The sequence below is a fragment of the Sciurus carolinensis genome, chromosome 9, assembly GCF_902686445.1.
Source record: "Sciurus carolinensis chromosome 9, mSciCar1.2, whole genome shotgun sequence".
Classification (NCBI taxonomy): Eukaryota; Metazoa; Chordata; class Mammalia; order Rodentia; family Sciuridae; genus Sciurus; species Sciurus carolinensis.
The window spans coordinates 69,090,977-69,112,910 of NC_062221.1; the positions used below are offsets into that span (position 1 = coordinate 69,090,977).

At 37.9% G+C, this 21,934-nt stretch overlaps 1 protein-coding gene across 9 annotated transcripts in view; it reads right to left on the minus strand.

Moving 5' to 3' along the window:
• Kalrn (kalirin RhoGEF kinase) overlaps positions 1 to 21,934 on the minus strand; it is a 636,539-nt gene that overhangs the window by 307,621 nt on the left and 306,984 nt on the right. The window lies entirely within an intron of this gene.

Genomic DNA, 21,934 nt, shown 5'->3' on the forward strand with positions numbered 1-21,934 from the left:
CTTTCCCCCTAGTCCTTGTAACTATGGGTGTTTATCTTTTGGAAGGGAACTATCTCTCTGGAGGGGAAGGGTCAGCCACTCTAAGAAACTAACAGAAGGAAGCAGCCACAGCTAGGGAGAGCAGAAGCAGGCTACTCCCCATGCCCCAGCTAAGGCTGTTTGAAGGAAAGCTGAGGAGGAGGATGGGTGGGAGTGGGGAACCTGGTGATTTTGTTTATCATGAGCTAATGCTTCACATGCATGCTTGTAACACACACACACACACACACACACACGCACACACACACACTCCTCCAACCCCCAGAGTATTTCAAAATGCAACCAATTTGTAATTATTATTCACCAGGATGGGAGTCATTGCATTTATAAAAGATATTACATTATAGGCCATGAATACACTTTTCCTTAGCAGTCTTCTCTTTAAAAAAAAAAAATCCCCTGACACATTCGGATGTCGTGCCAATGACTCAGGTGAACATATATTTCTGAATATCTCTCAAGTCAGCACAGTGTTCCATAGTAGCAAACCTGTGTCTACTGTGGATCTGGAAGCAGAAGCTGTCAGTGTCAAACACAAAGTGAGTGGAGAACTGAAATGAGTTTCTTGTGCTCATAAACCATATGAGGTTTCCATGTCTTCATGGAATTTATTAGACTCACCTGAAAATCTGAGTGTTCAGGACTGGATTGTGTTCCCCCAAAATCCATGTTAAAATCCTGACCCTCAGTATCTCAGAATGTGGCCTTATTGGAAAATAGGATCATTTTGGATGTAATTAGTTATATTAAAATCAAACCATACTGGAAGAAGATGGGTCCCTAATCTAATGTGACTGGTATGTCCTTGTTTAAAAAAAAAAAAAACAAAAAACTAAAACCAAAACATGTCACCTTGGACAATTTAGCAAGACCTTGTCTCTGTATTAAATAAAAAGGGCTAGAATGTGGTAGAGTACTTGCCTAGCACATATGAGTCCCTGAGTCTATCCCCATTTGCACAGTACGTAAAAAAAAAAAAAAAAAAGAAAGAAAGAAAGAAAGAAAGAAAGAAAGAAAGAAAAAGAACATCACCTGAAGAGACAGGCATGTAGGAAGAACACCAAGTGAAGACAAAGGCAGAGATTGGAGCATATATCTACAAGTCAAGGAAGGCAGATGATAGTGGAAGTAAAGAGAAAGGCACAGAGATTTCTCTCTCATGCTCTCCAGAAAGAACCAGTCCTGCTCACACATTGATCTTAGATTTCTATCCTCCAGAACTATGAGAAGATAAATCTCTGTTGTTGAAGTCAGGCAGTGTGTGGTGCTTTGACACAGCAGCCCTAGGGAACTAGTACATTGGGGTTGATCCTTTGGGAGGCTGCTGACCCAGCCTCTTTGTTGTACTGACATGGAGTGGGAAGCTGGGCAGGCTGTCAACAAACATTCATCTTGGCTTTTAGGAATTCCCAGGGAGACCCAGGGGATCCTTAAGGAATGCTTCCTGCGAGCAACTGCCCAGGGTAAATGCTACCCCAGTGCTAGTGAGATAGGGCTGAAAAGGAGGAAAAATCACATGGCCCCAACTGAAAAATTCATGTTGAGCTAGAGCTGCCTGCCACATGTAAGGAAGGTGAGGGAGGGATGGGGGATGTTAAACCCTACTGAGTTAAAGAATGTCTATTCTGGAAAGAAAATGTAGGGAGTCTGATTCAGAGTCATGAGGGAAATGCAGGGTGAGATGGGCAATGACAGGGGAGACTTTGTGGGCATGGGCCAAGTTACAAATGACTCTTACAGGATTGGTCACAATTTCTAGTACATAGATTTTTATATTCCATGAGAGAGGTTGTTTTTCATAAAGCCCTCAAATCTTCTATCTTAAGTCCTAGGGAATCCCATGAATCCCCAAAGAAAGCCAGGATCATAACTATTTCTAGAAATAAATACAAATTTGTGGCAAAACTCAGAAAGTAAGCTTGCTTGCAAGTTAGGTTTAGGACCATTAAGATTTAAAAAAAGCAAAACGAAGTGCTTACTGCATGAAAGGTGACCAACTCATTGCCTAGGACATTCCTGGTTTTGGCACAGAAAGTCTTGTGTCCCACAGAAATCCCCTGAGTCCTGGGAAAACCAGGATGACTGTCCACCCTAATTCATACCCAATGCCATACTTGTCTTAGGAGTACAGATGCATATGAATTTTATTCTTCCTCAAAAACATTCATTCTTCAGGCAAATAACTTGACAATATATAAAATGGGGCAAGCAACATAGTAAGGGATGATTAGTGGTTAAAATTTCTTCATAAGATTTGGTGCTGGGAAGAAAACGAGTTAAAACTAGAAATAATGACAGCCAATAATTGTTGAATAATTTTTCACATGCCAAAAACCATCTTCAATTCTTTTATGCATATTATGTCCTTTAATCTTCACAATAACCCCATGAAACTGATGTAGCCATCAGAACCATTTTACAGGAGAAGAAATTAAGGCACAAGAATTTCTGGTAAAGGTCATATAACTATAAAATGGGAGAATCAGGATTAACCTGTTGTCTGGCTATAGAGCTCAAGCTTCAAACCATTATACTACCTTGCCAGAGTGTAGGCAGAGGCCTGAAGATGGGGAGCATTTAGCGAGCAGGAGGAGGAGGAAGAGGAAGGCTTGTCACAGACAGGATTCTCTTTTCTTTGTGTCCAGGGTGTTCTATGTTTATTCCATACCACAGTCATTATCACAGACCATGGTAATCATGGGTCTCCATGCTGTCTTCCTAATAGTCTATCAGCTACTTAAAGGAGGGCTCCATGTTTTATTTGTCTCTGGTTCTAGTTCATGTTTTATTTGTGGCTGGTACAAAATAGACACTTGCAAAACCTTCACTGAATTAACAAGATCAGAGGTGAGAATGAACAAGTTACATTTGGGTAAGTTGAGTCAACTTGACTAAATTTGGAGAGTGGCAAGAAATCAAGTTGAGTAAGACAGGGAAGAACTGATGACAGATTTTATAGGGAGAAAAGGACAATTCTGACAGGTGGGAAGGCTACAGGGTGGTCTGCACTAAAAGTCAGGCTCCCTGCTCCACCTTTGCCCAGCTCTTATACCCATTAGTACCAGAAAGAACTTCTAAATCCAGATCCAGACACATCTCATATCTACTTAAAATGTTCTGTGGCTTCTACATCTTTGGAGTAAAATGCCTCAGCATGGCATTGAGGGCTTTTCTCCATCTGATACCTACTTTCCCCTTCAGCTTCAATTCACATCATCCCTACAAACGGCCTATGAAATAGATTGCTGGCATTTCTAGAAGTTCATATACTGACTCCTGCCTGTGTACCTCTGAGCATAAATCCTTCTGCTTGGGTTGCATTTCCCCTCACTATTCTACTTGATTAACTCTCATTCACCTCTTAAGATTTAGTCTGAGTATCATTTCCTTTAGGAAGTCCACCTTCATATCCCGTTCTTTCCCAAGGATGGCTTAAGTGCCCTACTCTGGTCTCCCAGAGTGACCTGTACTGCTCCCCTCGGTGGTACCTGCCATATTCTAATGCAATTCTTTGTTTTTCTCATCTGCTTAGGGATGGACAGTGTCATTCATCTCTTTTCCTTAGTGTCTAGCACCAAACAAGTGCTTCAGAAATAGTTAGTGAATGAATTAATAAATTAAATAATATAGCAATTCCCTTCAAACCTAATATTTGATCCTTTGTCCTCATTAATTACCTGGTACAAGACCTTACATGCTAGAATTCATGTTGGATTGATCATTCCATTTTGTTTACCCTGTCTCTTGGCTCAACCGTAAAGTAAGAATGTGTTTAGAGAATATCAACTTAAATGTTACCAAAAAAGATACAGCGATCCCTATCATTGGTCCCAAATTGGTACAAAGATCACAACAGACTTATGCTTGTTCATTCTCTGACCAAATTAACAATAGCTACTGTCCCTGGAGGGATGAGGGAATTAAAGAAACCCACATTTTTAGGAGGCCTGAGGCCTGTCTAGGTACAGAACGTTTAGAGATCAAGGACATTGCCTGACTAATATCAGTCATTTCCTGCTGCACTATATGCTTGTGCAGTGGGGAAAAAAAGGAATCTGTCCCAGGTTTGTGTGGAGGAAAAAGGAAGGAATCATTTTTCAGCCACAGTGCAGGGGCCAGCAGTTGAGGGAGCCAATTCCTGGCAAACCCAAGTTTGGCCCAAAATACAGGTCCAGTAAACACACACTGCACTATATAGAATGTGCTTAAGTGACCAGGAGAAAATCAAATGTGGAAAGAAGTTTATACAGGGGACAACTGGTCATGGAAACCCACCCACTCTAACCCTCCCCCTCCAATCTGGCTGATTGCAGGACGGGCTGGGTGAGATGTATCTGGTGGGAATTCAGAAGGGGTTGTGGGGAAGAGATTGAGTTTAGAGACTGAACCCAAGACCAGGTAATGTGGGGGCTGCAGGTGGACATAGGGAACTAAGAATTGGCTCCTCCACCACACAACTGGAACCCAAGGGAGATCCCTGGGGTACAGTCATCCAGAATGGACCAGCAAGTACTGGGCCCTGGAGGTGCACTGATTTAAAATCTCCAGATCAAGTGGCATTCAGCGAAGAGCCAGGAGCCCACCCAAGCTTGCCTCCAGGAATTCCACCTACAGGATCATCTCTCTCACTCCAGCATTCCAAAGGCAGGGGGCATCACGCTCCAGAACACCCCACCTGAAACTTCTGAGAAGAGAGTTTGAGAATCTTTTGAACTCCAACAGAAAAAATTCTTTAATTTTTCATAGAGATTTTTTCTCTTCTTTTTCCTTTTCTCTGTTTAATTGTGACCTTAACAGTACATGGACATTTATACATACTCATTTTTTCTCATTTCTAGCATTTTTTAAACCACTTATTTTTTCATGTATCAGTTTTTTGAGGACTAGGATGTTTGATTAGTATAATTCAGTTTTGTATTCTTTTATTTTTATTTCTAATTTAAAATGTTTTACTTTATATATATATATATATAAATCTAAATATAGATATCTAAGGTATATATATATATCTAAGATAAATATATACATAGATATGATCATATCATTTCTGTTTAATGTGATAAATAACACTGTAGACATCATAGTAGGAACTATTTGGTTTAATACTCTATATTGTATGCATTAGTTGCTGTTATTATTTATCTCCTCCTAAACAGAAAGGTACTGAAAACCTTCAGGGACACCCTAAGTCCACAGGGTAGAAATTCTACAGTCTCAGATACATATTGTTAGATGGGTAGACACACAAACAACATGAAAAAGCAAGGGAACAAGTCACCCCAAACAAATCAAGATACTACAATAACAAACCATTGACACCACAACAGAAGAAATATCAGAGAAGGAATTTAGAATTTATGTACATAGTTAAACTGATCTATGAAGTAAAGGATGGTATAAGGGATGAATCAGAGAGAAAATACAGGAAGTAAAAAATCACTTCAATAAAGAGATAGAGATTCTGGAAAAAAAAAAAACAAGGGAAATCCTCAAAATAAGGAATCAATAAACCAAATTTAAAAATTCAATTGAAAGCATCACCAACAGACTAGATTACTTGGAAGGCAGAGTTTCACACAAAGAAGACAAAATAAATAATTTTGAAAACAAAGTTAACAATGAAATAAAGATGTTAAGAAACCATGAACAGAACTTACAAGAAATATGGGATAACCTAAAAAGACCAAATTTAAGATTTAGCAGGATAGATGAAGATCCAGAGATACAAACTAAAGGAATGTACTTTTCAATAAAATAATATCAGAAAATTTCCCAAATCTAAACAGTGAAATGGAAACTCAAATACAGGAGGCTTATAGGACCCAAATATAAAAAATTATAACAGACCCATACCAAGGCACATTATTATGAAAATGCCTAATACATAGGATGATAGAATTTTAAAGGCTGCCAGAGAAAAACAAAAGGGAATATGTAGAGGGAATCTGGATCTCAGCTGATATCTCAACCTAGACTCTCAAAGTTAGAAGGTCTTGGAATAATACATACCAAACTCTGAAAGAAAATGGATGCCGGCGAAGAATACTATAACCAGCAAAATTAAGCTTCAGAATTGATGATGAAATAAAAACTTTCCATGATAAACAAAATTTAAAAAATTCACAACTAGGAAGCCTGCAATATAAAACATACTCAATAAGATATTTCATGAGGAAGAAATGAAAATAAAAGTGAACCAATAAAGAAAGGAACTACAGTAAGAGAGCAGTGAATCAATGAGGAAACAAATTCAAATTAAAAATCAGAAATAGAACAAGATGACAAGGAATAAAAATCTTATCTCAACAATAACATTGAATGTAAATGGCCTAAACTCACCAATCAAAAGAAAGACTGTCAGATAGGATTAAAAGCAAGACCCAACAATATGCTATCTCCAAGAGACTCACTTTATAGACATAGACATCCAAAGATTAAAGGTAAAAGTATGGGGAAAAAATATATTATTCACATGGATCTCATAAATAAGCAGATGAAATAGACTTCAAGTCAAGGTTAATCAGAAGGTACAAAGAAGGACATTTCATATTGCTTAAGGGAATTATACATCAACAAGACATAACAATCATAAATATTTATGCCCCAAACAATGGAACATCTATGTACATCAAACAAACTCTTTTCAATTTCAAGAATCAAATAGACTACAACAATAATACTGGGTGACTAACACACCTCTCACCACTGGATAGAACCTCCAAACAACTAAATAAAGAAGCTATAGAAATAAAAAACAATTAATAATTTAGACTTAACAGACATATATAGAATATTTCATCCATCAATAAATGAATAAGTTTTCTTCTCAGCAGCACAAGGATCCTTCTCTAAAACAGACCATATCTTAGCCCACCAAACGACTCTTAGCAAATGCAAAAAGAAGTAATACCTTGCATTCTATCAGATCATAATGGAATGAAATTAGAAATCAATGATAAAATAAAAAATAGAAGCTACTCTAACACCTGGAGACTAAATAATAGGCTATTGAATGACAAATCAATAGCCAAACAAATCAGGGATGAAATAAAATACTTAAAGGTAAATGAAAATAGTGATGCAACATATCAAAATCTCTGAGGACTTCGAAGGCAGTGCTAAGAGGAAAGTTCATTGCATTGAGCTCATTTGTTAAAAAAATAGAAAGTAAAATAAATAAATAACCTAACATTACGTATCAAAGAAAAAGAACAAAACAACACCAAAAGTAGAACAAGACAGGAAATAATTAAAATCGGAGCTGAAGTCAATGAAATTGAAACAAAAGAAACAATCTAAAAAATCAACAAAACAAAAAGTTGGTTCTTTGAAAAGATCAATACAATTGATAAACTCTTAGTCAAGTTAACAAAGAGAAAGAGACTTTACTAAAATTTGCAATGAAAAAGGAAATATCAGGATGGACACTACTGAAATACAGAAGATAATCAGAACCTATTTTGAAAATGTATACTCTAATAAAATAGAAAATCTTGACGACATTGACAAATTTCTAGAGACATATGACCTACCCAAATTGAATCAGGAGGGCATAGAAAATTTAAACAGATCATTTTCAAGCAATGAAATTGGAAGATGCATTCAGAAGCCTACCAACCAAGAAACACCGAGGACCAGATGGATTCTCAGCCAAGTTCTACGAGACTTTCAAAGAACTAATTCTAATACTCCTCAATTATTCCATGAATTAGAAAAGAAGGGAATGCTTCCAAACCCTTCTATGAGGCTAATATCACCCTGATACCAAAACCAGACAAAGACACATCAAGGAAAGAAAATTTCAGACTAATATCCCTGATGAACATGGACGTAAAAATTATTAATAAAATACTGGCAAATTGCGTACAAAAATATGTAAAAAGATAGTGCACCATGATCAAATGGACTTCAGCTCAGAGATGCAAGGTTGGTTCAACATATAGAAATCAATGAATGTAATTCATCACATCAATAGGCTTAAAGTCAATAATTGTTTGATTATCTCAATAGATGCAGAAAAAGCATTTGCCAAAAAACAGCATCCATTCAAGTTCAAAACACTAGAAAAACTAGGGATAGTAGGAACCTACCTCAACATTGTAAAACCTATATATGATAAACCCAAGGCCAAAATCATTCTAAATGGAGAAAAACTGAAAGCATTCCCTCTAAAAACTGAAACAAGACAGGGATGCCCTCTTTTACTTCTATTCAACAGTCCTAGAAACTCTAGCCAGAGTAATTAGACAGACAAAACAAATTAAAGGGGAACAAATAGGAAAGGAAGAATTGAAACTATCCCTATTTGCTGATTAGATGATTCTATATTTAGAAGATATAAAAAACTCCACCAGAAAACTTCTAGAACTAATAAATGAATTCAGCAAAGTAGCAGGATATAAAATTAGAACCCATAAAAAAAAAAAAAAAACTGCATTCCTATACATCAGTGATAAATCAACTGGAAGAGAAATTGGGAAAACTATCCCATTCACAATAGCCTCAAAGAAAATAAAATACTTGGGAATCAATCTAACAAAAGAGGTGAAATACCTCTACAATGAAACCATAGAACACTAAAGAAATAAATTGAATAAGACCTTAGAAGATGGAAAGATCTCTCATATTCTTGGATAGGCAGAATTAATATTGTCAAAATGACCATTCTGCCGGGCATGGTGGTACACACCTGTAATCCCAGAGACTCAAGAAGCTAGGGCAAGAGAATCTAAAGTTCAAAGCCAGATTCAGCAATGGCAAGGCACTAAGTAACTCAATGAGACCCTGTCTCGACATAAAATGCAAAATAGGACTGGGGATGTGGCTCGGGGGTTGAGTGCCCCTGAATTCAAACCCTGGTTAACCTGCCTCTGCAAAAATGGCCATACTACCCAAAGTGTTATATAGATTTAATGCAATTCCTATTAAGGTTTTGATGATGTTCTTCATAGAAATAGTAAAAGCATGGGCTGGGGTTGTAGCTCAGTGATAGAGCACTTGCCTAGCATGTGTGAGGCACTGGATTTGATTCTCAGCACCACATATAAATAAATGAATAAAATAAAGGTCTATCAATATCTTAAAAAAATGTATTTTAAAAAAATTTAAAAATAAAATAGAAAAAGCAGTCATGAAATTCATTTGGAAAAATAAGAGGCCCAGGATAGCCAAAGCAATATTCAGCAAGAAAAGTAAAGCAGGAGGCATCACAATACCAGACTTTAAATTATACTACAGAGCTACAGTAACAAAAATGGCATGGTATTGGCACCAAAACAGACATGAAGACCAATGATACAGAACAGAAGAAACAGAGATAAACCCATATAAATACAGTTATCTCATACTAGACAAAGGCACCATGAACATTGGAGAAAAGAGAACCTCTTCAACAAATGATGCTAAAACAACTGGAATTCCATATGCAACAAGATGAAATTAGACCTCTATCTCTCAACCTGCGTAAAAGTCAACTCTAAGTAGATCAAGGATCTAGGCATTAGACCAGAGACCTTTCACCTACTAGAAGAAAAAGTAGGCCCAAATCTCCATCATGTCAGTTTAGGAACTGAATTCCTCAACAAGACTCCTAAAATGCAAGAAGTAAAATCAAGAATCAACAAATGGGATAGTATCAAACTAAAAATCTTCTTCACAGCAAAGGAAATAATCAAGAACATGAGCAGAGAGTCTACAGAATGGGAGAAACTCTTTGCCACCTGTACCTCAGATAGAGCATTAATCTTCAAGATATATAAAGAACACAAAAAACTTAACACCAGAAACACAAATAACCCAATCAATAAATGGGCAAAAGAACTGAACAGATACTTCATAGAAGAAATACAAATGATCAACAAATATATGAAAAATGTTCAACATTACTAGCAATTAGAGAAATGCAAACTAAAACTACACTGAAATTTCATCTCACTCCAGTCAGAATGACAATTATTAAGAATCCAAGTAACAATAAATGTTGGTAAGGTTGTGGGGGAAAAGGTTCACTTATACATAGCTGGTGGGACTATAAATTGGTGCAACCATTGTGAAGCTTCCTCAGAAAAGTTGGAATGAAACCATTTGACCCAATAAACCCACTCCTCAGCATATACCCAAAGGACTTAAAATCAGCATACTATAGTGACAGTGCCACATCAATGTTCACAGCAGCTCAATTCACAATAGCTAAACTATGGAACCAACTTAGGTGCCCTTCAATAGATGAATGGATAAAGAAATTGTGGTACATATACACAATGGAATATTGCTCCACCATAAAGAAGAATGACATTAGGGCATTTGCCAGTAAATGAATGGAACTGGAGAGTATCATGCTAAGTGAAATAAGCCAATCCCAAAACACCAAAGACTAAATGTTTTCTCTGATATGTGGATGCTGACTCACAATAGACAGTGGAGGTTGGGGGTAGGAGTGTAGGTTCACTAGATTACACTGGGAGAATGGGAGGAATGGAGGTAGGAATGGGAATGGGAAAGACAGTAGGAATGAATCAGACACAACTTTCCTATGTTCATATATGAATACACTACCAGTGTAATTCCATGTCATGTACAACCACAAAAATGGGAAGTTATACTCCAAGTATGTATGATATGTGAATATATATTCTACTGTCATGTATAACTAAAAAGAACAAATAAAATAAATTTTTTAGTTAGTAGTTAAGTTAGTAACTTACAATTCCCTACTTTAGCCTTGCCCCAATATTTTGTTGTTGTTGTTGTTTTCTACCCATGGAAGAAACAAGATAATATAGGATAATTTGCCTATAAATATAGGAATTCCAACAATACATGTATGATTTTAGACTCTTGGGATGGATCAGAGGGACACTGAGACTTTTTAAAGGTAACGGGTAAGAGAGACAGTGAATAAAAACATCTTGGAGTTCAGAGTCTGCTTTCTTGGTGATGTAGAATTAGTATCATGGCTCTATGTTCTGAGATTGAGGAGGGATAAGGCTTAGAAATCACCCTTATTATTCAAAAGGGGCAGTGTGTGCTGGAGAGCAGGACTGTGGGAGGACCAGGAGGACCCCCCTCATAATGACTATGTCTCAAGGCAGCATGGGACAGGTAGTCATGGGACAGGAGAAAAGGAACATGTGCATTTCAGGGAAAGGAGACATAGAAGCATGGGCACTGGGAGGGCACACACATCTCTGGATCGTAAAATTAGTGAATGGCAGCAATTAAGATAATGTCCAAAATCTTACATTTAAATGCAACATTACAATTGATAAATAAAATCTGTCATCTCCCTTCCTTACCTCTCTGGGGACAGCTCTTTAGAGGATCCTTCTGTGTGTGAAGAAATTACCTAGTGCTGGAAAAAGAACTACCTGAAAGGATTAGAAATGAGAGTACCCTGCACACACACAAGGCTAGAAATAGTATCTCCTAGCATAGAGAGCCTGAGAAACCTCTATGGGATGTGGTGGAATACTCAGAAGAGTCTTGCCTGAGGAGTGGAAATAATAACCCTAAACTGAGCACTACTTTGTCTTAAAGAAAAGACTTAAAAGGATCAAATTTTCCCAAGTCACTTAACCAGTTCCCAGAAAGCTTAAGAATATTTATAAAAATAAACAAACATCTAGCAATTAACAAGGTAAATTCACAATGTTTGGTATATATTAATAACAGTAATAATAAAAATAATGATACACCAGACATATAAAAAAAATGTAACCTATGATGAAAATCAATCAAAATGATCCAGAATTAACAAATACATTAAAATAGTGGATAAGGATTTTTAAATGGTCACGACACATGTATTTGGTATGTTCAAAAAGTAAAGTAGAGAAACAGAAGATACTAAAAAAAACTTATACTTCTAGAAATGAAAACTATACTGGCTCATGTTAAGAGCAGATTAGACATTGCAGAAGAAGATCACTGAGCTTGAGAACATTGTAGTAGAAACTATTCAAACTGAAATGCTAAGAGAAAAACAGAATTTTTAAAACTAAAGCCTCATGGAGCTCTGAGACAACTTTAAGCAGCTAATATCCATGAAATTGAAATCTGTAGAGGAGGGAGAGGGGAGTGGAAAAGATAACATGAAAAAATAATGACCAAAGTTTCCAGATTTAACAAAAACTATAAATCCACAGATCTGAGAAACTCAACAAACCCTCAACACCAGAAACATGAAGAAAGTTACACCAACACACAGAAAAATCAAGCCAAATGAAGAGAAAAAAGAAAAAGAAAACCTTTAAAGCAGTCAAAGGAGAACAGACAAGCTATACACAGAACAATGACAGCAAACTTCTTACCAGAAACACTGCAAGCAAAAAGTCAGTGGACCAACATCATTAAAGTGTTGAAAGAAGAAACTCTCAAACTAGAATTCTATGATCAGCCCAGATAATTTTCAAAAACAAAGAAGAAATAAAGAACTTTTCAGGTATACAAAGCAAATTCTTCATCAATAGATTTGCATGACCAAAAAATGTTAAATGAACTCCTTTAGGAAGAAATAAAATGGTACCAGTTGGGGATACAGGTCCATATACAAGAATGACAAGCACTGGAAAGGCTAACTACAGGGATAAATATATGACCTTCCCTTATTATGTAATCCCTTTAAAAGATAATTGGCTGTTTAAACAAAAACAATAACAACATAGAATGGGGGTTGAGCACATGTATAATACAGGACAACAATGACACAAAGTCCAGGAAGGTAAAAATGGAAGTATACTAAACTATAAGGTTCATATACGTATGTAAAAAGGTATTCCTTGTAGATCACTGTATTGAGTAAAGCACTGTAAACCCTAAAGCAACCATTAAAATAAGAAAGAGTAAGAAAACGAGCCAACAAAGGAGATAAAGTGGAATCATAAAAATGTATTCCATCAAAAGGAAGGAGGGGGGTGAACAAAGAACAGATGAAACAATTAGGAAAAAACATGAGGAGAGATTTAAACCTAAATATATCCACAATCGTGTCAAATATAAATTCTCAAAATACCACAAACAAAAAGCTGAGATTGTCAAATTGAATAAAAAATCAAGTCCAGCCTGGTGCTGGGCACACACCTATAATTCCAGCTATGGGAGCTAATCTCAAGTTCAAGGCCAGCCTAGGCAATTTAGCAAGATCTTGTCTCAAAATAAAAAAATTAAAAAGAGCTGGGGATTTAGTTCAGTGGTAGAGCACTCTGAGTTCAATATCTAGAACTAGAAGAAAAAAAAATCAAGTCCCAACTATACATTATCTATGAGGAATGTACTTTACTTTAAATGTAAAGATACAAATAGATTTAAAAATAAAAGGACAGGGGCTGAGGTTGTGGCTCAGTGGTAGAAAACTTGCCTACCATGTGTGAGGCACTGGGTTCAATTCTCAGCACCACATATAAATAAATAAATTAATTAATTAATTGAATGAAGGCCCATCGACAACTTTAAAAATATTAAAAAATAAAAGGACAGAAAAAGATACAGCACAATAACTAATGGAAAGAAAACTGGCTAACTATATTAATATGGGACATAGTAGATTTGGGGGGCAAATAATATTACCAAGGAAAAGAATGTCATTTCATAATGATCAAGGGGTCAATTCATCAATAAAATAAAATAATCCTAAACATTTATATGACTTAGAACAAAGGTTTGAAAGAGATGAAGCAAAAACTGATAGGAAAGGAAAATAGACATCTGAAAGGAAAAAAAGACAAATCTACAATAACAGTCAGAGGTTTTACACCCCCTCTCAAAAGTTAATAGAACAAGTAAATAGGAACATAGTAAGGATGTAGATTTGAACACTCTCAACCAACTTTACCTCACTGACATTTACAGAACACAGCTGAATGCATATCCTTCCTAAGGACTCACAGAACATTTACCAAGATAAACCATATTCTGGGTCATAATGACAAACTTAAAGGGATGCTCATCAAACAAAATATTTTTCTGCCTGTAACATAATTAAATTAGGCTCTTTATCCACATTATCTCCAAGCTTTAGGATTCATCATAAGATAGGTACTATTGTACTATTTATTTAATTTTACAAATAAGAAAACCAATGCTCAGAGAATTCAAGTAACCTATCTGAAGCATGTTATATAACTAGAAATGGTAAGCCAAGTCTAACTATAACCTCAAGTACTTTTCATTGAAACATATTTCTCTAAGATTCAGTATAAAACCTCTACTTCATCTGCTTCTCTATTATGCTTACTCGTATGCCTTTGATTTTTACATTATGACACTGTAATTGTTCATTTGCAACTACCTTTTTTCCCCGTTTTGAAACACAATTCCAATGTGTACACACCGCCTTCCAAAGAGGGCTGCATACTTTTTGAAGGAAAGAGCCCCATCTCACTCAACCTCTCTATCTCAACTACCCATCAGCATACCTACTAGGCACAGTGGTCTCCTTCCAGTAATGAGTGACTCATCCCAAATGCTCTGCAGTCCAGCAGCTGGTCAGTTTTAAGGCTTCAAAACACATGCTTTCCTTATCTCTGGATGTAGGCAGTCCCTGCTTAAGAATGAACAGCGATCCAAAGTTTCTTCATAAGCCACATTTTCCAGTTATAACACTGGAAATATGTTTGCCACGTAAATGAGAGTTAGGTTATCAGGATAAATTCAAGAAATTGAGCGAAACATAAAATATGCTTCAAATATAGCACTGACATAGCTTACTGTCTGCAATCAACAAGAGTGATAGATGAAAATGCTTTCATATTTTTATCCTGAAGCCTGAGCAACACAGTTTTCTTCCATTCACTGGCTCGGTTGGGAAGGAGGAGGTGGACTCTGATAATGGTGGTCTATGGTAGGTCAAAGTAGAAAGGAGAGAACTACTACTGGTGCCAGTGATGAATGGACCACCTCGTCACATCTACTGCAGGGACAATATCTTCCTACACGCTCTGAATAATGGAACAAATAATAATGACCTCCATTAGGACAACTTATATGTCCAAATAAGCCCTATCCATTGAGAAGCTCTAGCCAGATGCTCTTTAAGTTAGAAACTGTCCATACAAATCTTCAGTTATAATTGGGTATAATTTTGGTATCAACCAAAAATACCTACTGCAGATGCCGATACCTCCTAACACAAATAGCCTGGATGCTGAGATTATTTCTGGGAACCTAAAGACCAAACTTTCTCACATATACATATGCAATCATCATCCTGTCTGTTCTCATACACATCTCTATTTGCCTGAGACTAGTTTCCACTATCTCTAATGCTTTAGCCCCTTTTCTTATAAATGGTATATTTCTAATTTTTGAAGTAATATTTTATTTTCCTAAAATCTATCTTAGTCTGTTTTTCTACTTGAACAGGATACCTGAGACTGAGCAGTTTATAATGAATACAAATAGACTGGCTCACAGCTCTAGAGGCCTGAAAGCCCAACATTGAGGGACTAGCATTTGATGAGGGCCTTCTGGCTGCATCATCCCATAGCAGAAGGAGGAAGGGTCAAGAAGGGGCCAAGCCTGTCCTTTTATAATGGTACCCATAATCAAGGGTGGAGCACTCCTGGCTTAATCACCTCATAAATGTTACTCTTAATACTGTTACAAGGACAATTGGATTTCAACATGAACTTTGGAGGGGACAGACATTCAAACCATAGCACTCTTTATCTGTTTAAGAACATACTTAGGAAAGAACAGTGGTTGTTCTTTGCTGGGTGCTCTCCACCTACCCCATCCACCACCACAACCATTGTTTTGCAGTGCTGGGGATTGAACCCAGGGTTTCATGCTACTAGGCAAGTGCTCTACCACTGAGCCACATCCTCAGTCCCATTCTTTCTTTTAGTGATTCCTTTTCTTTCTCTCTGTCTAATCTTCAATAGCCTTCCTCATTTGCATATTATGCTTTAAAGAGACTTCCATGTATTTTCTCTTGGCTATAAACTTGAAACTAAATATCAAGTCGCTCTCAGGCAAGGGAACAAAAAAAGAAAAAAAAAAGTGATGAGAATGAATTATTACCCTGTTATCTATTTAATATAGTAATGATGACAACAATGAAATATTTTGCTTCTGGACCAAAAGACAGGCAATCCTAGAGGTTGCCAATACAGGTTAGATCTAATCTTAACTAATTACAATTGCAGATGGGATGAGAAATCCCACGTCTAGCCTCTAAAAAAAGTCAAGATTTCTAAAAACAAGGCCACGCTTAGTGGACTTTGACACAAATTAGGTAAGGACTTTTCCCTGACCTCTTCCACCTACTCCTGCAGGACATGACAAGAGCTGTGGAAAGCAGATGCAGGGCTGCACCAAGCCTGGAGAGCCTGGGCTGGCACTAAGACCAGAACACAAATAAGATGGTGCAGACAGGAAGGGGGCTAGGGGTCAGAGGTTAGCCCAGGATGGCCACAGGGTACAAACCAAAGGGAACAATAGAGGATAAAAAACATGAGTGCCAAAGAGTGCCATGCAAAGACACAAAGCTCAAAAGATCACAGTGAGAAGTATCTACCCCATTTCCACTGGATGTAGCCAGCTGGCATTCACACTAGTACTGGGAAGTAACCCACCACTCTGGAATTTGATAACATAATCTCCATTCCTCTGATCCCTTCCCCTGCTCCTCATTTCCCTCACTCTCCTCAAACTGGGAAAATAAAGAAGAAAACATAGAGTCACACTAGGACAAAGATATTTTTATTTGTTCTTTTAAGATATACATGACAGTGGAAAGTATTTTGGTATATTATACATACATGGAATATAACAGGACAAAGATATTTTAAAAGTGAAGTAGGCAGATAAGTATTCAGACATGGATACACAGAATGCCCAGTGGCCCTATCCCTGTAGAAATCCATTCTCTCACAGAAGTCTTGAAGCCAGAGAAGCAAGCAGTTGGTAAGATAGCATTCCCATGAAACAGAATAGGGCCACCTGCTGCAAGGTTTGGCAATCAAAGAGACAGGAGGGGAAATGTACCAAAAGCAATGTTCTCTAGAAAGATGTAACTTTGCAGGGATGCTGTTTTTCCTGTTTTCCATATTCTAAGTTTGGCTGTCTGTGGGAGGCAGTGGGTGTGAGAGGGAGAAGGCAGGGCTTTGGAGAGACGAAACAGTTGGCTTGAAAACACTGCTGAAAACTGTGGGGCTTGTGATTTATTTTTCTCTCCTGCTCCATCCCTAAGGGGCAGAGAGGAAAAGGCTGTATATGATTCCAGGAAACGTGGGTCAGATGATAAGGTGATCAAAGCAAAGGGTTTGGTCCACATTTCCACTTCTGCTCCAGTTGGTACAGTGTTCTTTCAAGTTCTTCCCCTGTTTTGGTCACAAATAGCTCTGTGGGTCCAGGATTGGCCATATCTTATAGAGTCCACAGTCTCTGACCATGGTTACTGACCTTCTTAGTGATGTTGTTCCTGCCCACCTTCTGCCTTCATGGACTCTACACTTCCTAGTCTCAGTTCATTCATGCTGCTCTGACAAAATACCTTTGACTGGGTGGCTTATAAATAACAGAAATTTATTGCTGGCAGCTGAGATCAAAGCACCAGCAGACCTGGTGTCTGATAAATTCCATTTCCAGGTTCATAGATGTCACCTTCTCACTGTGTCCTCATACAATGGAAGGGACTAGGTAGCTCTCTGGGGCACTAATCATGTTCATGGACCTGATCATCTTCCAAAGTTCCCACCTCTTAATTTAAGCACATTGAAGGTTGGGTTTCAATGTATGAATTTGGCGGAGACATAAACATTCAGATCATAGCAATACCTGCTCCTGTTTTTACCTTAGCGAACTTCCCTAGGTTTAGTTAGGTTTGACCCACAGATTATGGCAACAGTTTCTCAACAGGAACACTATTCACATTTTGGGGTGGATAATTCTTTGAGGGACTCTTAATGGTTTCAATTCTGTCCCACCCCAAAGCTCTACCTGTCTCTACCTGAAAAATGTAAACTTATTTGAAACTAATGCTATTGCAGATGTAATTAGTTGAGATCAAACCAGAAGAGCACAGCCCATAGTGCAACATGACTGGTGTTCATTTAAAAAGATGGCCATGCGAAGAAACAAATAGCAATGTGGCGAGAAGACTGAGATTGAAGTGATGCAGCTAGAAGCCAAGGAATACCAAAGCTGCCAGCAGAACACCAGAGTAAGGAAAGAGCTTGGAACAGATTCTCCCTCATAGCCCACAGAAGGAACTAACCCTGTTGACATTTTGATCTTGGCTTCTAGCCTCTAGAACTGCAGACAATACACTTCTGTTGTTTAAATCCACCCAATCTGTGGTACTTTGTTATGGTAATCCTGGCAAACAAATGAAGGGACTGTCCTGTGCACAGTAGGATGTTCAGTAGCAACCCTGGCCCCTGTCCACAGGATGCCAAAAACAACCTGTTCCCCAGATGTGATAACTAAAAATATTAGAAGATATCAAATGTCCAAGGGTCAAAATCATCTTCCAGTTGAAAACCACTATTTTAGATCATAAGACCATAGAGGATGCCCCACTGAGGGGACCATACAACCCCCTCATCTTACAGTTTTGCTGATAATCCTTCAGATGGCTGGCAGCTAAAGGAATTCTCTCACCAGTGTTTCTCAGCAAACCAGGGGTGGGGGTAAGAATGCAGGTTGAGAGGGTGGAGAAAGAAGCTTGCAGATAAATGCAGTGCTGGGTCCTGATCCTGGCTATTTAAATCAGGACCGCTGGGGAGCAGTGGGAGTGTTTGGCAGACATGTGGCTTAGTTCAGGTGACTAATTGTAGCCATTCATTTACACTAAAATCCTCACCTAAGGGAAAAGCTCAAAGTCTGGGTTAAATTTTGAGATAGAGGAATCTAAACTTTTGCCTTAAGGTGGCCACAGTCTTTGGATGAATGGTGAAGGTCCTGAGGACCAGAAAAACTCAGGAGAATTGAAGACTATGATAAACTTAACATTTTACTTAGCAGTTTAAATATAGTAATGGTGGTTGATAACAGTAACAACTGGAAATAGCCAAAATGTTCAACCACAGGGGAATAGTTCACCATATTGTGGGACATCCACATGCTAGAGTGTCCTACAGTTACTATAATTAAGTTTTCAAAGAATATTTAGTGATTTGAAGACATATACCTGATGCAACATGAAAGGAAGAAATCAGGATAAAGCAAAATATAGTTCTATTGTTTATTTAAAAACTACTGCTGATAATAATACCTTACCAATTTTGGATTAACATAAGAATTATGATATATGGTAGATTATGCTATTATATAGCACATTATGGATAAGAAAACCAAGGCTTAGAAAAGCAAAAGAACTTGAGTAGCTCCCATAGTAGCAAATGGTAGATGTTGAACAAGAATTCACAAGTGTTTGATCCCAAGCAAAAAATTCTTAGTATTGTGCTGTGCTCAATGGAAATCTATTGATAAATATTAATAGTGATTATTTCTGAGTGATATTAGGGATTAATTTTCTTTTCTATTATTCCTTTATTTTTCAACTATTCTATGGTGAACATGTATTAATTTTATTATGAAGAACGGAAAAAATCATTTAAAATATAAAAATTATATGTAAGGCATTCTTTATAAATCATTCTTTAAAATAAATAAGAAATTCTGTACTTTAATGTTTGCTTATTTCTATTTATAAGTAGAAAGGTGTGTAAGATAACTGATTATCTTGAAAATAGGGATGGGGAGTAGAAGTGGAGGGATCATTAGCCTTTTTATTCACATTTTCTCTCCAATGTTCTGTCTGCTGTTACAATAGACATGAATTTCTTCACATTTTGAAAAATTTGGAATAAGAGTTTTAAATGAGAAATGTAAAGATTCAATATATTTTTGTTGATTGGCAGGTGAAAATGTAAGAGCACTTAGAAATTTAAGTCATTTCAAATGTATTTATCATAGAGACAGGTATGTTTACTAGTTCTGGGGATACTGAAGACACTAGTGCCTGGCTCACAAGAACAAAATATGCAAACACAAGTGTGCAAAATCTCTCTGTAGTCCAACATTTCACCTTTACCACACTGAACTTTATGACATTGCTCATCATAGCTTAGAAGAAACAATTTTGCTATGACATTTGCTATGACATATGTAACACACACACACACACACACACACACACACACACACACAAAGATTGGATTAAAAGTAATCTCCATGAAACATCCATGAAATCCTAGAAATCATTCTCCCCAGGCATAATGCCAGCAGCATGTACTCATGACCCTGGGCTGTTTTCCTTAGCAGTCAGAAGAAAGAGACTTGTCAAAACTGAAAATACATTAAAAGTGAGGCAGGCTCTTGGCCTAGAGCCTATATCTGAAAGGGGGCTGTAAGTTTTGGTTGAAAGCCTTTCCGATCATTATCAGGCAAATATCAAAAGTCTTATTGCCCATGGCACAGAGTAGACAGTGTGCAGAGTGACAGGCAGGAGTCCAGCCTGTGGGCGTTTTCATGGATGACACTGGCAGGCTGATGTGGACTGAAACAGTTATGGCCATTTAAATAACAAATAGCGAAATAAAGATGGAATGATACAAATGTGAAAGGGATCATGGAGAGATCCAGAGCTAGAAGCATCATCTCCACTCCCCAGTCCTGCTGGTTCGCTTTGGATGGGGGTCTCAGTCTGGCTTTAGAAAGCCTTCCCCCATGTATCTCACCTCCCCAGGCACACTGTTACAATCACCATCATGTATGAGAAATGTGATTGTGGGACTCTGGGGAGCAGTACATTCTGCTCCAGAGGCTGTCGTTCTTGACCAGGACCCCCTGCACAAGATCAGCCCTAGAACCACAGTGCAGCGTTAGGAGAGACCCTCAGAGAAGGGGAAGGGAAAATGCAGCCTATGTATCACAGAATTAATGAAAACTGCTACCTAAGGCACTAAAAAAGAGGGTGAATTATGTCCAGAATATATGCTCTGTATATAAAGCAAGGAAAGTACAACTGTATTTTAGAACTGGGTTTTATTTACCATGAATAAAAAGGAAACTTAAAGTTTCAGAAGGAGTCCCTTAGGGTTAAGTCTTGGTTCCGTATACAATTAAATTATGTAGAACAGTTCAATCTCCAAGGACATGAAAGAAATGAGGTGTGACACTAGTACAAATTGGTGATATAATGCCAGGGGCATGATGGTAAAGGAGTGACCAGGGCAAGATGGAGAAGACTGGAGTGAGTTTCAAAAGAAAGACCTTTTTTTTTTTTTTTTTTTTAAGTCAACTTTAAAGTCTAAAATGTAAAGCCAAAGGGAATAATCTGCTAAGCGGGGCATTGGTGTCACAAAGGTACAGATTTGGAAGTGGGAAGACCTGAGAGGCCTTGTAGGGCCTAGGAGAGAGACACTAATAGGCAGTAATGGGGGAGGGGTGCTTCGCCTTCAAGCTGGGGCGGGTGACACAAAGCTTGCTGTGAAGCACAGCAGAGGTGACCAATGCCTCTCCAGGAAAAGCAGTCCATCTGTCCTCAGAGAAGCAGCTGGGTAGCCAAAGAGCCACCTCTGGCCCCTGCTGGGGGACAAGCCCAGACAATGCTGTGTGGGATTTAAGATGGGGGGAGGGGTGTGTGGGAGAGGCAGAGAAAAGAGGGATGAAGGGAAGGAGATCCATATTCAGAACAGGGTCACCTGCACACCCTACTCAAACAGGGCTGGATTCAGATATTTGCTCTTAGACTGAAGAGATCCCACATGTCCCTTAAGGAGCATTTACTACGCACTGTTGGCCAAGACCCTGGGGCCTAAGACCTCAGAGTCCCCACTTTCTAAAAGGGAACAAAGTGTTCTTCCTGTTTTCTTTCCTTAGGACATAAGGTGAAGAGACTCAACTACTGGAGCATTTCCTCAGAGCAGAGAAGTTGCAGGAGATCAAAGTC